We start from the raw sequence: 18,565 nt of genomic DNA on the forward strand, positions 1-18,565 counted from the left end.
AAAAAAGCAAACAAAAAGAGAAACTGGAAAAATAATGTTTTTTATACAAAAAAATCATAACCCCCCAAAAATAGGGTGGGCTCTATGGATTTCCAAATCTTGGGTATTATATCCCATATGTCACTAGCTCATGGACACTTTATCAGGTAAGTTCTTACATAAATTATGTTTTCTTTCATGTAAGTGGCAAGAGTCCATGAGCTAGTGACATATGGGATATAATACCCAAGATGTGGAAATCCACAGAGTCACTAGAGAGGGAGGGATAAAATAAAAACAGCTATTTCCGCTGAGAATTTAAATCCAAATAATAATTATGTTTTCTTAAAAATTTAAAATAACTCAAATCATAGGCAGTAGAATCAAACTGAGACAGCTGCCTGAAGAACCTTTCTACCAACGACTGCTTCAGAAGAAGCAAATACATAAAAATAGTAAAATTTTGTAAATGTATGCAAAGAAGACCAAGTTGCTGCTTTGCAAATCTGATCAACTGAAGCATCATTCTTAAAAGCCCAAGAAGTGGCAACTGATCTAGTAGAATGAGCTGTAAGTCTCTGAGGCGGAGACTGCCCCGCCTCCAAATAAGCTTTGTGAATCAAAAGTTTTAACCAAGATGCCAAAGAAATGGCAGAGGCTTTCTGACCTTTCCTGGAACCAGAGAAAATAACAAATAGACTAGAAGTCTTTCTGAAATCCTTAGTAGCCTCAACATAGTATTTCAAAGCTCTTACCACATCCAAAGAATGTAAATTCTTAGGATTAGTACACAAGGAAGGAACAACAATTGCCCTATTAATGTTGTTAGAATTCACAACTTTAGGCAAAAATTTAAACAAAGTCCGCAAAACAGCTTTATCTTGATGGAAAATCAGATAAGGAGACTCACAAGAGAGTGCTGACAACTCAGAAACTCTTCTAGCAGAAGAGATAGCCAAAAGAAATAACTCTTTCCAAGAAAGTAGTTTAATATCCAAAGAATGCATAGGCTCAAAATGTGTAACCTGGGCGGGCGGAGCTAACATCAGACGAGGCAAGACGTGTAATCCATGGGCTCCTGTAAAATTAACAAATATTAAGCCTAGTAGAACGTATAATTTCCCTTTTTTTTATTTAGTTTGGGCTCTTTGCTCGAGAAGGGAAGAAAGTAACCCTATAACAGCCTCATTCAGCGAAACCGTGAATATTGGCTACAGCACTGACTGGGGAGCACGTCGCCTGTTAAAACCACGAGGCAGATTTGACAACCGGCCGTTTGGTTATGGCAGATCTATATGAACAGTTGCTGGCATTACTCGAAACTTTTGAGGAGAGGATGGATTGTTGTTTTTACGACCTACTATCTACGATTAAGGATCTGAGGGAGGAAGACATAGACCCGATATCCAAGATGGCGACTTCTCTGGATTGTATTGAGAATACTAAGACCTCCCGGTACACTGTAAGAGCACCCATCCCACTGCCGGAGGCACTACAGGCCCGCACTGAGTCTTCTCCACATGCTACTCTACCGACTACAATTGCAGGTTTCAGAGAGGTGAAGTGCCACTTCACTCCAGTCTCACTTAGAAATGAGGCGAGTATATCCTTGCCACTTACATGCGATGCACATCCTCCCACTGAGAGTGAGTACACTGATGCTAGAATGGCCTCGACTGTTGCTAAATCAGCTGTGGAACCTAACTATACTAAGGGCCCGCTTGAGATAGATAGGTATCTCCAGACACCGCTCAATGTAGCCCAGCTCACACAGATCTCATGTGCTGCAGATCTGACGCCATTCACGCCATTCACGAGTCCACACTTCATAACACCCCAACTCCATTCAACCAGCCCTGAACAGCCACCGGGAGATCTGAAATGTATATTCATCCCATTGACAGGTTGCAAGTCTGTCACCGCTTACCCTATGCACGGACTCCAGTTATTAACTGCGCACCATTATCTACTCTGGCACAAACAGGATCTAATGAATACATTCTTGCTCCCTTCAGAGAATCAGGAGCTAGGACCGCAACCTGCACTAAGGCTCATCGGCAGTAAAGGTCTAAAGAGAGGTGTGGGTTGAAGCGGTGGGGTCGTTGGCTATGTTGACTTCAACATAGTTAACATTGTTAGATGGCCTGGTTAATACGGTTCCCCTCTAAAGATGGGTGCACAATGCAGGGCAGCGGCTTCAAAGGCTAATAAGATACTAGCATGTATTAAAAGAGGTATTGATTCAAGGGAGGAAAGCATAATTCTGTCATTATATAAAGCCCTGGTAAGACCTCACCTTGAGTTTGGAGTGCAGTTCTGGGGACCAATTGCTAAAAAAGATATTGCAGAACTAGAAAAAGTTCAGAGAAGGGCCACAAAGCTAATAAGGGGATTGGAGAAATTAACCTATGAGGAGAGGCTAGCCAAACTGGGTCTGTTTTCTTTAGAAAAAAGGCGCTTGAGAGGTGACATGATTACTTTATATAAATATATTCAAGGCCCATATACAGAGATGGCAGAAGCTCTGTTTATTCCAAGAAAATTGTTTCTGACAAGAGGTCATAATTTAAGGTTGGAGGAAAGGAGATTTAATCTCCTGCAACGGAAACGTTTTTTCACTGTGAGAGCAATAAAATTGTGGAACTCATTACCAAAGGAGGTAGTGAATGCCAATACCATAGATACATTTAAAAATAGTCTGGATAAGTTTCTGTATACTAACAAAATTCATGGATATGATTGCTAGTATTAAATGGGTCACATTTTAATGGGGTTATTTAAGCTTAACTGGAGCTTTTTGTAAGTATTTTAGATTTGTATAGGTTGAACTCGATGGACTTCAGTCTTTTTTTCAACCTTATCTACTATGTTACTATGTTACTATGTTACTTACCCCTTCTCACCACCCAGCTTGTCCTATATACTCACAGTAACTGTATCTGATAGCTCCCACATTTTGTGGATCTAACCTCCCTCATCATAACAGAATTTATGTTTACCTGATAAATTTCTTTCTCCAACGGTGTGTCCGGTCCACGGCGTCATCCTTACTTGTGGGATATTCTCTTCCCCAACAGGAAATGGCAAAGAGCCCAGCAAAGCTGGTCACATGATCCCTCCTAGGCTCCGCCTACCCCAGTCATTCGACCGACGTTAAGGAGGAATATTTGCATAGGAGAAACCATATGGTACCGTGGTGACTGTAGTTAAAGAAAATAAATTATCAGACCTGATTAAAAAACCAGGGCGGGCCGTGGACCGGACACACCCTTGGAGAAAGAAATTTATCAGGTAAACATAAATTCTGTTTTCTCCAACATAGGTGTGTCCGGTCCACGGCGTCATCCTTACTTGTGGGAACCAATACCAAAGCTTTAGGACACGGATGAAGGGAGGGAGCAAATCAGGTCACCTAAATGGAGGGCACCACGGCTTGCAAAACCTTTCTCCCAAAAATAGCCTCAGAAGAAGCAAAAGTATCAAACTTGTAAAATTTGGTAAAAGTGTGCAGTGAAGACCAAGTCGCTGCCCTACATATCTGATCAACAGAAGCCTCGTTCTTGAAGGCCCATGTGGAAGCCACAGCCCTAGTGGAATGAGCTGTGATTCTTTCGGGAGGCTGCCGTCCGGCAGTCTCGTAAGCCAATCTGATGATGCTTTTAATCCAAAAAGAGAGAGAGGTAGAAGTTGCTTTTTGACCTCTCCTTTTACCTGAATAAACAACAAACAAGGAAGATGTTTGTCTAAAATCCTTTGTAGCATCTAAATAGAATTTTAGAGCGCGAACAACATCCAAATTGTGCAACAAACGTTCCTTCTTTGAAACTGGTTTCGGACACAGAGAAGGTACGATAATCTCCTGGTTAATGTTTTTGTTAGAAACAACTTTTGGAAGAAAACCAGGTTTAGTACGTAAAACCACCTTATCTGCATGGAACACCAGATAAGGAGGAGAACACTGCAGAGCAGATAGTTCTGAGACTCTTCTAGCAGAAGAAATCGCAACTAAAAACAAAACTTTCCAAGATAATAACTTAATATCAACGGAATGTAAGGGTTCAAACGGAACCCCCTGAAGAACTGAAAGAACTAAATTGAGACTCCAAGGAGGAGTCAAAGGTTTGTAAACAGGCTTGATTCTAACCAGAGCCTGAACAAAGGCTTGAACATCTGGCACAGCTGCCAGCTTTTTGTGAAGTAATACCGACAAGGCAGAAATCTGTCCCTTCAGGGAACTTGCAGATAATCCTTTTTCCAATCCTTCTTGAAGGAAGGATAGAATCCTAGGAATCTTAACCTTGTCCCAAGGGAATCCTTTAGATTCGCACCAACAGATATATTTTTTCCAAATTTTGTGGTAAATCTTTCTAGTTACAGGCTTTCTGGCCTGAACAAGAGTATTGATAACCGAATCTGAGAATCCTCGCTTCGATAAAATCAAGCGTTCAATCTCCAAGCAGTCAGCTGGAGTGAAACCAGATTCGGATGTTCGAACGGACCCTGAACAAGAAGGTCTCGTCTCAAAGGTAGCTTCCAAGGTGGAGCCGATGACATATTCACCAGATCTGCATACCAAGTCCTGCGTGGCCACGCAGGAGCTATCAAGATCACCGACGCCCTCTCCTGATTGATCCTGGCTACCAGCCTGGGGATGAGAGGAAATGGCGGGAACACATAAGCTAGTTTGAAGGTCCAAGGTGCTACTAGTGCATCCACTAGAGCCGCCTTGGGATCCCTGGATCTGGCCCCGTAGCAAGGAACTTTGAAGTTCTGACGAGAGGCCATCAGATCCATGTCTGGAATGCCCCACAGGTGAGTGACTTGGGCAAAGATTTCCGGATGGAGTTCCCACTCCCCCGGATGCAATGTCTGACGACTCAGAAAATCCGCTTCCCAATTTTCCACTCCTGGGATGTGGATAGCAGACAGGTGGCAGGAGTGAGACTCCGCCCATAGAATGATTTTGGTCACTTCTTCCATCGCTAGGGAACTCCTTGTTCCCCCCTGATGGTTGATGTACGCAACAGTTGTCATGTTGTCTGATTGAAACCGTATGAACTTGGTCCTCGCTAGCCGAGGCCAGGCCTTGAGAGCATTGAATATCGCTCTCAGTTCCAGAATATTTATCGGTAGAAGAGATTCTTCCCGAGACCAAAGACCCTGAGCTTTCAGGGATCCCCAGACCGCGCCCCAGCCCATCAGACTGGCGTCGGTCGTGACAATGACCCACTCTGGTCTGCGGAACGTCATCCCTTGAGACAGATTGTCCAGGGACAGCCACCAACGGAGTGAGTCTCTGGTCCTCTGATTTACTTGTATCTTCGGAGACAAGTCTGTATAGTCCCCATTCCACTGACTGAGCATGCACAGTTGTAATGGTCTTAGATGAATGCGCGCAAAAGGAACTATGTCCATCGCCGCTACCATCAACCCGATCACTTCCATGCACTGAGCTATGGAAGGAAGAGGAACGGAATGAAGTATCCGACAAGAGTCTAGAAGTTTTGTTTTTCTGGCCTCTGTTAGAAAGATCCTCATTTCTAAGGAGTCTATAATTGTTCCCAAGAAGGGAACCCTTGTTGACGGGGATAGAGAACTCTTTTCCACGTTCACTTTCCAGCCGTGAGATCTGAGAAAGGCCAGGACAATGTCCGTGTGAGCCTTTGCTTGAGGAAGGGACGACGCTTGAATCAGAATGTCGTCCAGGTAAGGTACTACTGCAATGCCCCTTGGTCTTAGCACCGCTAGAAGGGACCCTAGTACCTTTGTGAAAATCCTTGGAGCAGTGGCTAATCCGAAAGGAAGCGCCACGAACTGGTAATGTTTGTCCAGGAATGCAAACCTTAGGAACCGATGATGTTCCTTGTGGATAGGAATATGTAGATACGCATCCTTTAAATCCACCGTGGTCATGAATTGACCCTCCTGGATGGAAGGAAGAATAGTTCGAATGGTTTCCATCTTGAAAGATGGAACCTTGAGAAACTTGTTTAAGATCTTGAGATCTAAGATTGGTCTGAACGTTCCCTCTTTTTTGGGAACTATGAACAGATTGGAGTAGAACCCCATCCCTTGTTCTCTTATTGGAACAGGATGAATCACTCCCATTTTTAACAGGTCTTCTACACAATGTAAGAACGCCTGTCTTTTTATGTGGTCTGAAGACAACTGAGACCTGTGGAACCTCCCCCTTGGGGGAAGTCCCTTGAATTCCAGGAGATAACCCTGGGAGACTATTTCTAGCGCCCAAGGATCCAGAACATCTCTTGCCCAAGCCTGAGCGAAGAGAGAGAGTCTGCCCCCCACCAGATCCGGTCCCGGATCGGGGGCCAATATTTCATGCTGTCTTGGTAGCAGTGGCAGGCTTCTTGGCCTGCTTTCCCTTGTTCCAGCCTTGCATTGGTCTCCAAGCTGGCTTGGCTTGAGAAGTATTACCCTCTTGCTTAGAGGACGTAGCACTTTGGGCTGGTCCGTTTTTACGAAAGGGACGAAAATTAGGTCTATTTTTCGCCTTGAAAGGCCGATCCTGAGGAAGGGCGTGGCCCTTACCCCCAGTGATATCCGAGATAATCTCTTTCAAGTCAGGGCCAAACAGCGTTTTCCCCTTGAAAGGAATGTTTAGTAGCTTGTTCTTGGAAGACGCATCAGCCGACCAAGATTTCAACCAAAGCGCTCTGCGCGCCACAATAGCAAACCCAGAATTCTTAGCCGCTAACCTAGCCAATTGCAAAGTGGCGTCTAGGGTGAAAGAATTAGCCAATTTGAGAGCATTGATTCTGTCCATAATCTCCTCATAAGGAGGAGAATCACTATCGAGCGCCTTATCAGCTCATCAAACCAGAAACATGCGGCTGTAGTGACAGGGACAATGCATGAAATTGGTTGTAGAAGGTAACCCTGCTGAACAAACATCTTTTTAAGCAAACCTTCTAATTTTTTATCCATAGGATCTTTGAAAGCACAACTATCCTCTATGGGTATAGTGGTGCGTTTGTTTAAAGTAGAAACCGCTCCCTCGACCTTGGGGACTGTCTGCCATAAGTCCTTTCTGGGGTCGACCATAGGAAACAATTTTTTTAAATATGGGGGGAGGGACGAAAGGAATACCGGGCCTTTCCCATTCTTTATTAACAATGTCCGCCACCCGCTTGGGTATAGGAAAAGCTTCTGGGAGCTCCGGCACCTCTAGGAACTTGTCCATTTTACATAGTTTCTCTGGGATGACCAACTTTTCACAATCATCCAGAGTGGATAATACCTCCTTAAGCAGAATGCGGAGATGTTCCAACTTAAATTTAAATGCAATTACATCAGGTTCAGCCTGTTGAGAAATGTTCCCTGAATCAGTAATTTCTCCCTCAGACAAAACCTCCCTGGCCCCCTCAGATTGGGTTAGGGGCCCTTCAGAGATATTAATATCAGCGTCGTCATGCTCTTCAGTAACTAAAACAGAGCAGCCACGCTTACGCTGACAAGGGTTCATTTTGGCTAAAATGTTTTTGACAGAATTATCCATTACAGCCGTTAATTGTTGCATAGTAAGGAGTATTGGCGCGCTAGATGTACTAGGGGCCTCCTGAGTGGGCAAGACTCGTGTAGACGAAGGAGGGAATGATGCAGTACCATGCTTACTCCCCTCACTTGAGGAATCATCTTGGGTATCATTGTCATTATCACATAAATCACATTTATTTAAATGAACAGGAATTCTGGCTTCCCCACATTCAGAACACAGTCTATCTGGTAGTTCAGACATGTTAAACAGGCATAAACTTGATAATAAAGTACAAAAAACGTTTTAAAATAAAACCGTTACTGTCACTTTAAATTTTAAACTGAACACACTTTATTACTGCAATTGCGAAAAAACATGAAGGAATTGTACAAAATTCACCAAATTTTCACCACAGTGTCTTAAAGCCTTAAAAGTATTGCACACCAAATTTGGAAGCTTTAACTCTTAAAATAACGGAACCGGAGCCGTTTTAACACTTTAACCCCTTTACAGTCCCTGGTATCTGCTTTGCTGAGACCCAACCAAACCCAAAGGGGAATACGATACCAAATGACGCCTTCAGAAAGCCTTTTCTAAGTATCAGAGCTCCTCTCACATGCGACTGCATGCCATGCCTCTCAAAAACAAGTGCGCCACACCGGCGCGAAAATGAGGCTCTGCTTATGCTTTGGGAAAGCCCCAGAGAAATAAGGTGTCTAATACAGTGCCTGCCGATATTATAATATCAATATACCCAGATAAAATGATTCCTCAAGGCTAAATATGTTTTAAAAATGAATCGATTTAGCCCAGAAAAGTCTACAATCATTAATAAGCCCTTATGAAGCCCTTATTTACCATCGTAATAAACATGGCTTACCGGATCCCATAGGGAAAAATGACAGCTTCCAGCATTACATCGTCTTGTTAGAATGTGTCATACCTCAAGCAGCAAGAGACTGCACACTGTTCCCCCAACTGAAGTTAATTGCTCTCAACAGTCCTGTGTGGAACAGCCATGGATTTTAGTTACGGTGCTAAAATCATTTTCCTCATACAAACAGAAATCTTCATCTCTTTTCTGTTTCTGAGTAAATAGTACATACCAGCACTATTTTAAAATAACAAACTCTTGATTGAATAATAAAAACTACAGTTAAACACTAAAAAACTCTAAGCCATCTCCGTGGAGATGTTGCCTGTACAACGGCAAAGAGAATGACTGGGGTAGGCGGAGCCTAGGAGGGATCATGTGACCAGCTTTGCTGGGCTCTTTGCCATTTCCTGTTGGGGAAGAGAATATCCCACAAGTAAGGATGACGCCGTGGACCGGACACACCTATGTTGGAGAAAAGATATTATCTGATTTTGTTCTCAGGCCACTGTACTTAGTTTGGGGAATACTGGACTTTATGTTTATATGTCAACTTATAAGACTTTTGATAACTACTTCTAATTTGTAGCCCACGCTGGGAAGAATGAGTGGACTTGTGTGACAAATATTAAGTCAAAAGCAACCAACTACGCTGTATATCAATCTTATGTTCACATTGTCACCTTTGACTTTTAGTTTTAGCATCACTGTTTTCTATGCGCTAACATGTTGGGGTAATAATAGACATGCCCTATTGTACACCGTTATGATGTATTTTATATCTACCTACACTTAACTATTGATGTTATAAGATACCTATTTTTAATTACTATATAATAGAAATACCGTTTCCAGTCAGGAGTTATCATTCAAATTGTTATATGCAGAAATACAGTATTTGCTAGAGTCCAAAATCTTTTATAAAATGTCTGCTGTATGCACTCCATACTTAGCATTATTCTATACATTAGGCTAACTTACTAAGTTAATATTGGATATTATATATATAATCTGCACTCAGTTTTGAAAATGAGTAATGGGTATACCAGGTTGTCAGTATCCCTGCTGACCACCTCAGATCTATGTGTTCCCAAGTTTTATTTTTATATCTATCTGTGACAGGCTTAGATGTATACCTATATATGTTTCAGAGAAAGCAGACTAACTGATGATTATTACCTTACATATGTGCGTGTGTGTATATGTTAATATGTGCATATATGTGTGGGTATATATATTTACTCTAACTGGATCAGTTCTAATGCCCACCCAAATATTACGGTTAGTCCACTTACTGAAATAGTAGTTGATAGTACTTATTAGCTAGTCTTGCACTTATCTCAATCACATATAGCTTTACAAATTATTTAGCACATTTAATATTCAGCTGCCAGTTGTATTGGTTGTCAAGAGGCCTCATGATTATATATGTATGGATAACTAGACTCCCGTAGTCATAACTATGTACAGTATATATGTTTGAAGGAGTCCTATTTTCTACTTTTAATACCTGCGCTCTGCCAGCAGTCGAGGCGGGGCTGTAGGTACAGTTTTAGGATAACTTAGCTCCTTCTATTCTATTTACTATTACATCTTAACGGTGTGAGTATATTCCTAAAGAAATCGCAAAGGTAAATTTAAGTTGTACATGCTACTTAGCCTATCCTACGGTGTCAGACTCCATTGCATCTTACATAGGTACAAACTATTTATTGCTAAATCTGTATATACCATGCTCCCTTAGTGCTTCTATTGTGAAAGAATCCAAGATATCTCACAGTTTTTCACCCTTACTTATAGCGTAACTAAAAAAGAAAAAAAAAAAAGAAAAAAAAAAACTCAGAGACCTAAACATGCCCAGGAGGGTAACAATTTATATAGCTCCGCCCCCCCATCCCCACCCTCCCCCTTACCTTATTTTAAGCGTCTCTTGCCCGCTGCATCCCCCACCCATTTTCTTGCTAACTAGCTAAGCTCATTATCTATACGCAATAAACTTAATATGAGGAAACTGTATATTAACTATTATTCCTTAGAAATCACGAGATAGGTTCCTACTAATCTGCTAATATGTCAGCCTTCTCCATTATACCCGACAATTTTTATTTTACCTGAGCCTTAGCTACCATACTCTATTATATATTAAAAATGAGGTTACTATTAATACAACTCAACGTTGGGTAACACATTGTCCATAGTCTTTCTATGTAACTTTGTTTGTAGAGTATTACATATTAACTTAAGTTCATCCTGCAGCATAGATTGAACATAGATTCCTCATGTAGATGCGAGCCAATAACCTAACTGTATAATGCAATGTTGAGCTGTTGCTCATATAATCTATGTATATTGTGGAAACCTCAATAAAAAAATATATTTAAAAAAAAAAAAGAAAAAAAAAAGTGTAACCTGCAAAATCCTTAAAACCAAATTGAGACTCCGAGGAGAAATAGACTTAATAACAGGTTTGATACGAACCAAAGTCTGAACAAAACAGTGAACAACAGAAGTTTAGCAATCTTTCTATGAAATAAGAGCAGAGATTTGTCCCTTCAAAGTATTTGCAGACAAACCCTTATCCAAACCATCCTGAAGAAACTGTAAAATCCTAGGACTTCTAAAAGAATGCCAAGAGAATTTATGAGAGGAACACCATGAAATATAGGTTTTCCAAACCCTATAATAAATCTTCCTTGAAACAGACTTACGAGCCTGTAATATAGTGCTAATCACTGAGTCAGAGAAACCTCTATGACTAAGAACTAAGCGTTCAATTTCCATACCTTCAAATTTAGAGATTTGAGATCCTGATGGAAAAACGGCCCTTGAGACAGAAGGTCTGGCCTTAAAGGAAGTGGCCAAGGTTAGCAACTGGACATCCGGACAAGATCTGCATACCAAAACCTGTGAGGCCATGCTGGTGCCATCAGAAACACATTAGATTGTTCCATTATGATCTTGGAGATCACCCTTGGAAGAAGAACCAGAGGCGGAAAAATGTAAGCAAGTTGGTAAAACCAAGGAACTGCTAAAGCATCCACCATCTCCGCCTGAGGATCCTTGGACCTGGAAAGGTATTTGGGAAGTTTCTTGTTCAGACGAGAGGCCATCAGATCTATTTCTGGAAGACCCCACATCTGCACAATCTGATAAAACACATTTGGATGGAGAGACCTCTCCCCCAGATGTAAACTCTGACGACTGAGATAATTCGCTTCCCAATTGTCTACACCTGGGATATGAATCGCAGAAATTAGACAAGAGTTGGACTCTGCCCAAGAAAGTATCCAAGATACTTCTTTCATTGCTAAAAGGCTGTGAGTCCCTCCCTGATGATTGACATATGCCACAGTTGTGATATTGTCTGTCTGAAAACGAATGAAAAGTTCTCTCTTTAATAGAGGCTAAGCCCGAAGAGCTCTGAAAATAGCACGGAATGCTAAGATATTGATTGGTAACCTCATCTCTTGAGGTTTCCAAACCCCTTGTGCTGTCAGAGACCCCCCGACAGCTCCCCAACCTGTAAGACTTGCATCCGTTTACATCACAGTACAGGAAGGACAAAGGAGGCTCCTTGAACAAAAGAGGCTCCTTGAACAATACGGTGATGGTCCAACCACCAAGACAGAGAGAGTTGAGTGTTGGGATTTAAGTATATCAACTGCGATATCCGAGTATAATCCCTGCACCACTGATTCAGCATGCAAAGCTGCAGAGGTCTCATATGAAAATGAGCAAAGGGGATGGCGTCCAATGCTGCAGTCATGAGGCCTAAAACTTCCATGCACATAGCCACTGAAGGGAATGATCGAGACTGAAGGTTTAGACAAGCTAAAACCAATTTCATTTGTCTCTTGTCTGTTAAAGGCAGAGTTATGGACACTGAATCTATCTGAAGACCTAAAAAGGTGACCCTTGTTTGAGGAATCAAGAAACTTTTTTGTAAATTGATCCTCTAACTATGCTTTTGAAGAAACCACATTAGTTGTTTTGTGTGAGATTCTGCTAAATGAAAAGACTGAGCTAGTACCAAGATATCGTCCAAATAAGGAAACACCACAATACCCTGTTATCTGATTACAGATAGAAGGGCACCAAGAACCTTCGAGAAGATCCTTGGAGCTGTCGCTAGGCCAAATGGAAGAGCGACAAATTGGTAATGCTTGTCTAGAAAAAAGAATCTAAGAAACCGATAGTGGTCTGGATGAATTGGAATGTGAAGATAAGCATCCTGTAAGTCTATTGTGAAACAAAACTATTTAAAAACTTCAGATCCAGAACTGGTCTGAAAGAATTCTCTTTCTTTGGGACGATGAATAGATTTGAATAGAAACCCAAACCCTGTTCTTGGAGAGGAACTGGTACAATCACCCCTGAAAGCTCTAGGTCTGAAACACATTTCAGAAAAGCCTGAGCCTTCACAGGATGTTGGAATATGAGAAAGAAAGAATCTTCCCACAGAGGTCTTATTCTGAAACCTATTCAATACCCTTGAGACACAATATTCTGAATCCACTGATTCTGAACAGAATCTGTCCAAATGTCCTGAAATAATTTCAATCTGCCCCCCACCAGCTGAACTGGATTGAAGGCTGTACCTTCATGCAGTCTTGGGGGCTGGATTTGGTTTTTTATAAGGCTTGGTTTTATACCAATTTGAAGATGGTCTCCATTTAGAACCAGAGGCCTTAGGGGAAGGAGTGTTTTGTTGTTGTTCTATATTCTGACGAAAGAAACAAAAACTATTAGGAGCCTTAAATTTACCCTTAGACTTTTTATCTTGGGGCCGAAAAACTCACTCCCCCCCAAGTGATAGTGGAAATAATAATAGAATCCAATTGAGAACCAAATAAATTATTACCCTGGAAAGATAGAGATAATAATCTAGATTTAGACACCATGTCAGCATTCCATGATAAGCCATAAAGCTCTTCTAGCTAAAATAGCTAAAGACATAGATTTAACATCAACCTTAAAGGGACACTGAACCCAATTTTTTTCTTTCATAATTCAGATAGAGCATGACATTTTAAGCAACTTTCTAATTGACTCTTATTATCCAATTTTCTTCTTTCTTTTGGTATCTTTATTTGAAATGCAAGAATGTAAGTTTAGATGCCGGACAATTTTTGGTGAACAACCTGGGTTGTCCTTGCTGATTGGTGGATAAATTCATCCACCAACAAAAAAGTGCTGTCCAGAGGTCTGAACCAAATAAAAAGCTTGGATGCCTTCTTTTTCAAATAAAGATAGCAAGAAAACGAAAAAAATTGATAAGAGGAGTAAATTAGAAAGTTGCTTAAAATTGCATGCTCTATCTGAATCACAAAAGAAACAAATTGGGTTCAGTGTCCCTTTAATGACATCAAATATAGCATCACAAATAAAATGATTAGCATGTTGAAGCAAAAGAACAATGTGAGACCAATCAGGATCTACTACCTGTTGTGCTAAGCTGTCCAACCAAAAAGTAGAAGCAGCAGCCACATCAGCCATAGAAATGGCAGGTCTACGAATATAGCCAGAATGTAAATAAGCTTTTCTGAGATAAGATTCAATCTTCCTGTATATAGGTTTCTTAAAAGAAGTACTATCTTCCATAGGAATAGTAGTACGTTTGGCAAGAGTGGAAATAGCTCCATCAACATTAGGGATTTTTCCCCAAAACTCTAGACCATTATTTAGTAATCATATCAGAGATAGCATCTGGAATAGGAAAAACCTCAGGAGGTTTAAAAAGGGAATTTAAACGTTTGCTGGCTTTGTTATTAAGAGGACTAAACTCTTCAATACCCAAAGTAAACCAAACATCCTTCAACAAAGAACGAATATATTCAATCTTAAAAAGATAAGATTTGTCAATTTCATAGTCTGATGCAGGATCCTCTGAAAACAGAAAGATCATGATCAGCAGAGGATAGTTCAGTATGTTGTAGGTCAATACAAATTTCATCAGATTTATGAGAAGTTTTAAAAGACCTTTTACGTTTATTTGAAGGTGGAATAGCAGACATAGCCTTCTCTATAGCTGCAGCAATATAATTCTTTATATCTGCAGGAATATCATGTACATTAGACAATGATGGAACAACAGACAATGTATTTGTACTAAAAGAAACATTATCAGCATGCAATAGTTTGTCATGACAAATGCCACGTAATTGAGCTGAAGAAATAACATCAGCTTGTTACAACAAACACACTTAGCTTTGATAGAACTGTGTTCAGGCAGCATGGTTCCTATAGTAACAGGCAGGATTAGTCTGAGACATCTTGCAAAATGTAAAAAGAAAAAAATAACATTTAAACAAAATATCCAATTTCCATATATAGCAGTTTCAGGAATGGGAAAAAATGCTTATGCTAAAATAATATGCTAAAATAATATGCAAAAACATAATTTATGTAAGCATTTACCTGATAAATTAGTAAATGTATGCAAAGAAGACCAAGTTGCTGCTTTGCAAATCTGATCAACAGAAGCTTCATTCTTAAAAGCCCAGGAAGTGGAAACTGACCTAGTAGAATGAGCCGTAATCCTCTGAGGTGGGGATTTACCAGACTCCAAATAAGCATGATGAATCAAAAGCTTTAACCAAGATGCCAAAGAAATGACAGAAGCCTTCTGACCTTTCCTAGAACCAGAAAAGATAACAAATAGACTAGAAGTCTTCCTGAAATCTTTAGTAGCTTCAACATAATATTTCAAAGCTCTTACCACATCCTAAAGAATGTAAAGATCTCTCTAGAGAATTCTTAGGAATAGGAAACAAAGAAGGAACAACAATTTATCTACTAGTGTTGTTGGAATTCACAACTTTAGGTAAGAATTTAAATGAAGTTCGCAAAACCGCCTTATCCTGATGAAATATAGGAAAAGGAGACTCACAAGAAAGAGCAGATAATTCAGAAACTCTTCTAGCAGAAGAGATGGCCAAAAGTAACAACACCTTCCAAGAAAGCAATTTAATGTCCAGAGAATGAATAGGCTCAAACGGAGGAGCATGTAAAGCCTTCAAAACCAAATTAAGACTCCAGGGAGGAGAGATTGATTTAATGACAGGCTTGATACGAACCAAAGCCTGTACAAAACAATGAATATCAGGGAGTTTAGCAATTTTTCTGTGGAATAGGACAGAAAGAACAGAAATTTGTCCCTTCAAGGAACTTGCAGACAAACCCTTATCTAAACCATCTTGAATAACCTGTACAATTCTAGGAATTCTAAAAGAATGCCAAGAGAATTTATGAGAAGAGCACCATGAAATGTAAGTCTTCCAAACTTGATAATAAATATTTCTAGAACAGATTTACGAGCCTGCAACATAGTATTAATCACAGAGTCAGAGAAACCTCTATGACTAAGCACTAAGCGTTCAATTTCCATACCTTCAAATTTAATGATTTAAGATCCTGATGGAAAAACGGACCTTGAGATAAAAGGTCTGGCCTTAATGGTAGTGGCCAAGGTTGGCAACTGGACATCCGGACAAGATCCGCATACCAAAACCTGTGAGGCCATGCTGGAGCTACCAGCAACACAAACAATTGTTCCATGATGATTTTGGAAATCACTCTTGGAAGAAGAACTAGAGGCGGAAAAATATAGGTAGGTTGATAACTCCAAGGGAGTGTCAATGCATCCACTGCTTCCGCCTGAGGATCGCTGGACCTGGACAGGTAACTGGGAAGTTTCTTGTTTAGATGAGAAGCCATCAGATCTATTTCTGGAAGCCCCCACATCTGAATAATTTGAAAAAACACATCTGGGTGTAGAGACCACTCTCCCGGATGTAAAGTCTGGCGATTGAGATAATCCGATTCCCAATTGTCTATACCTGGAATATGAACCGCAGAAATTAGACAGGAGCTGGATTCCGCCCAAGCAAGTTTCTGAGATACTTCTTTCATAGTTTGAGGACTGTGAGTCCCACCCTGATGATTGACATACGCCACAGTTGTGATATTGTCTGTCTGAAAACAAACGGCTCTCTCTTCAGAAGAGGCCAAAACTGAAGAGCTATGAAAATCGCACGGAGTTCCAAAATATTGATTGGTAATCTCGCCTCTTGAGATTTCCAAACCCCTTGTGCTGTCAGAGATCCCCAGACAGCTCTTCAACCTGAAAGACTCGCATCTGTTGTGATCACGGTCCAGGTTGGACGAACAAAAGAGGCCCCTTGAACTATACGATGGTGATCTAACCACCAAGTCAGAGATAGTCGAACATTGGGATTTAAGGATATTAATTGTGATATCCTTGTATAATCCCTGAACCATTGGCTCAACGCACAAAGCTGAAGAGGTCTCATGTGAAAACGAGCAAAGGGGATTGGGTCCGATGCTGCAGTCCGAAGACCTAAAACCTCCATGCACAAAGCTACTGAAGGGAATGACTGAGATTGAAGGTTCCGACAGGCTGCAACCAATTTTAAACGTATCTTCTCTGATAGAGACAAAGTCATGGATACTGAATCTATCTGGAAACCCAAAAAGGTTACCTTTGTCTGAGGAATCAAAGAACTTTTTGGTAAATTGATCCTCCCACCATGACTTTGAAGAAACAACACCAGTTGATTCGTATGAGATTCTGCAGAACGTAAAGACTGAGCAAGTACCAAGATATCGTCCAAATAAGGAAACACCGCAATACCTCGCTCTCTGATTACAGAAAGTAGGGCACCGAGAACCTTAAAAGGAAAAGCAAAAAAAGAAAACCAAAAGGAAGAGCAACAAATTGGTAATGCTTGTCTAGAAAAGAGAACCTCAGGAACTGATAGTGATCCGGATGAATCAGAATATTTAGATATGCATCCTGTAAGTCTATTGTGGACATATAATGCTCTTGATGAACAAAAGGCAGAATAGTTCTTATAGTCACCATTTTGAACATTGGTATCCTTATATAACGATTCAAAATTTTAGATCCAGAACTGGTCTGAAAGAATTCTCTTTCTTTGGAACAATGAACAGATTTGAGTAAAACCCCAGACCCTGTTCCTGAAAAGGAACCGGCACAATTACCCCAGATAACTCTAGGTCTGAAACACACTTCAGGAAAGCATGAGCTTTCTCTGGATTCCCTGGAATGCGTGAGAGAAAAACTTCTCACAGGTGGTCTTACTCTGAAACCTATTCTGTACCCCTGAGAGACAATATTCTGGATCCATTGATTTTGGACTGAATTGATCCAAACATCCTTGAAAAAAATTTAGTCTGCCCCCTACCAGTTGAGCTGGAATGAGGGCCGCACCTTCATGCGGACTTGGGGGCTGGTTTAGATCTCTTAAATGGCTTGGATTAATTCCAAACTGAGGAAGGCTTCCAATTGGAAACAGATTCCTTAGGGGAAGGATTAGGTTTCTGTTCCTTATTTTGTCGAAAGCAACGAAAACGGTTAGAAGCTTTAAATTTACCCATAGATTTTTTTTATCCTGAGGCAAAAAAGCTCCCTTCCCCCCAGTGACAGTTGAAATAATATAATCCAACTGAGAACCAAATAATTTATTTCCTTGGAAAGAAAGAGATAGCAACGTCGATTTAGAAGTCATATCAGCATTCCAAGATTTAAGCCATAAAGTTCTTCTAGCTAAAATAGCTAAAGACATATATCTAACATCAATTCTGATGAAATAAAAAATGGCATCACAAATAAAATTATTAGCATGTTGAATCAACTTAACAATGCTATACACATTATGATCTGGTACTTGTTGCGCTAAGGTTTCCAACCAAAAAGTTGAAGCAGCTGCAACATCAGCCAAAGAAATAGCAGGCCTAAGAAAATGACCTGAACATAAATAAGCCTTCCTTAGATAAGATTCAAGTTTCCTATATAAATGATCTTTAAAAGAAGTACTATCTTCCGTAGGAATAGTAGTACGCTTAGCAAGAGTAGAGATGGCCCCATCAACTTTGGGGATCTTTTCCCAAAACTCCAATCTATCATAAGGCAAAGGATACAGTTTTTTAAACCTTGAAGGAGGGGTAAAAGAAGTACCCAATCTATTCCAAATTACATCTGAAATAGCATCAGGAACTGGAAAAACCTCTGGAATAACTACATGAGGTTTAAAAACCGAATTTAAACGTTTACTAGTTTTAATATCAAGAGGACTAGTCTCCTCCATATCTAATGCTATCAACACCTCTTTTAATAAGGAAAGGATATACTCCATTTTAAATAAATATGAAGATTTGTCAGTGTCAATATCTGA

At 40.4% G+C, this 18,565-nt stretch overlaps 1 protein-coding gene across 1 annotated transcript in view; it reads right to left on the bottom strand.

Moving 5' to 3' along the window:
* The window catches only part of RAD54L2 (RAD54 like 2), a 197,215-nt gene that overhangs the window by 40,457 nt on the left and 138,193 nt on the right, over positions 1 to 18,565 (bottom strand). The gene's annotated exons all lie outside the window — the stretch shown is intronic.

The sequence above is a fragment of the Bombina bombina genome, chromosome 7 (assembly GCF_027579735.1).
Source record: "Bombina bombina isolate aBomBom1 chromosome 7, aBomBom1.pri, whole genome shotgun sequence".
Classification (NCBI taxonomy): Eukaryota; Metazoa; Chordata; class Amphibia; order Anura; family Bombinatoridae; genus Bombina; species Bombina bombina.